This window comes from Aplysia californica, unplaced genomic scaffold (assembly GCF_000002075.1).
Source record: "Aplysia californica isolate F4 #8 unplaced genomic scaffold, AplCal3.0 scaffold00123, whole genome shotgun sequence".
NCBI lineage: Eukaryota > Metazoa > Mollusca > Gastropoda > Aplysiida > Aplysiidae > Aplysia > Aplysia californica.
The window spans coordinates 925684-928015 of record NW_004797393.1 but is presented as its reverse complement, the minus strand read 5'-3'; the positions used below and the strand labels follow the sequence as shown (position 1 = coordinate 928015).

At 38.7% G+C, this 2332-nt stretch overlaps 1 protein-coding gene across 1 annotated transcript in view; it reads left to right on the top strand.

The window, feature by feature from the left end:
• The window catches only part of LOC101857401, a gene marked incomplete at its 5' end in the record, with an annotated part of 30363 nt that overhangs the window by 668 nt on the left and 27363 nt on the right, over positions 1 to 2332 (top strand).

The following is a 2332-nucleotide window of genomic DNA, read 5'->3' as shown; positions in this document are numbered from 1 at the left end:
TCTGTCTGTCTGTCTGTCTGTCTGTCTGTCTGTCTGTTGTGGGAAAGAAAGAATAACCATTTCCATTTGTCAAATCAAGAAGACGTACAAAACCTTAGAAAACAATGTTTTTATTTTATAACATTCTGATTGTCAGATGTTTTGATATTTTTATGCTTCCAATGCGGAAGTTGCTGTCTTTGGAGACTGCTTTTGGAGCCGCCTCAGATGAAGTTCCATATCTTGAAAAATAATCAAAATGAGACATACGATATTAAGAATAAAAATAAATGTGAACAATAATGAGGAATTCATCTTCCATGTGTGTCTTTCTTTCAGGTGGTGTAGAACTTCAAACACTCAGGTCTCCTACTTCCTGCTTTCTTTTTTTCCAATACTCTAATCTTTCCTTTCCATGGTACAAACGAATTATTTTTGTCAGCTCAAGTACTAAGCGTTTAGTCATCACGTCGTTTCCCTTGGCGTATCAAGCTCTAGCGCGTGCAGGTCTAGGCTATATCTGGCACTAATTCATCTAATTACGCTCGTACACGCTCTGCACGCACCCTCACCCATTCTCTCTCTCTCTCTCTCTCTCTCTCTCTCTCTCTCTCTCTCTTCCTTCTTCTTCCAAATGACAAGGGAAGAAATAATATATTCATTATATATATATATATATATAAGCATCCGCAGATAAGTGGAAAACCATCCCACTGAGAAATGGGCGTTAATGCATGTGAGTGATTATAACTTCAGTTGAGGTTCTTTGTTTTCTTTCCTTTTTTCGAAAAGAGTTTCCTCTCCTAACGTTTGCCAGAGCTTCGTGAACCAATAATGTGATCTCCAGTCGCCACAGTTGCTTCGCGGGGATCACAGAAATCTTTCTTTTCCCTGACCCCGAAGATATCTGCCAAAACGTTTGGTGGAAATCTTTAAGAGCTCCCAACATTTCGAGTGAAAACAGCCTAAACTGCCACTGATGGTTATTTATTGGTCTATCTAATTCACTCTTGGGTGTTCATACTAGAAGCCTTTGCGGTGATTTCTGTGAGGTTTGATATACATGTGGTTCTCACTTTGTTTATAGCCTGATGTTCATTTTTTGGTATTCATTTGATCTCGTACGACCTTCGAGCTCCCCTTTTAAGGTTATTTCAGTGGCTATGTTGTACTTGACTTGTTCAGTTAATGAGGTAAAGTCTGTAATAAATGCTTTCAATAATAACAATTTACAGACCGTGCTGCCGAAGGCTTGTAATATGCAAGGTTATAGAATGTAATCTGCACTCTTTTTGTCTCTGAAACGAAAAATCAGCGATTCGATTACCTACATTTTCTTGCGGTGTTATGCTGTGGACATTCAAGTTTCAAAGTGAGGAAACAAAAATATTTTGGCTCAGCTGTAATTCTGCCCATCCAGAGGTCAGAGCCACCTCATCTCCACAACTTAGCTGCTATCGAGAGGGACACTTAATGCAATAACGGACGTGATAAATACGACACAAGACGTGATGAGCAAACCCCCCACCCAGACCCCCCCTCCTCCTTTCAACAATGACATTTCAACCACCCATAGAAATTCAGCACCAAATCGGGTAGTGGAAGAAACACTGTTTGTTTTGATCGTTAAAAATTAAAATTAAAAAAAAACAAAAAAAAACTGGAGAGCAAAAGAAGGGGATTTCACAATGTTCGACTAACCGTCAATCCAAACTGATCAAAAATAGAATACGTTTAAAAAACGCACAAGAATCACAATCAAAGTCGTTCTGGTTGCTCAATTAAAGCATTAGATGTACATGACAGATATTGATCAGTTTAGAATGTCAGAAGGACTTGACAGAATCATGTCACTTTTCCAACTGTATGCTCAGAAGTTAAAAAAAAATAAATTCATCCGAACAAAACAAAAAAAGTGGGTGATTTGCGACTGCTCTAGTGTATCGTGCTCCTTCTTTACTACTAAACATCTGTTGTCCGTAACTCTCCTACTTTTCATTATTTGTTACTCTCTTAGTAACTTTTTAATCTTTGGCATTTATGTGACTTATTTAATAAGAGCGTTAAACTTTACTTAAACTAAACTACAGCTTCTAAAATTGAAGAAAGCGCAGCTGTTCGAACAATATTGAAGTTCTGCTCCTTCACTATCAGTATTGGTTAAAACCACCCTACTTGATAATAATGGAACACCGATATGGAATAAGGCCCTACCCCAGTCCCTCTACAACAAAGTGAGGCCTAGGCATACAGCTTACGTCAATCCATGTCCCTAGCAAACCCACAGAGCCAATAGATTAGACTCTTATCTCTCCCCCTCCCCTTCTCTCTCTCTCTCTCTCTCTCTCTCTCT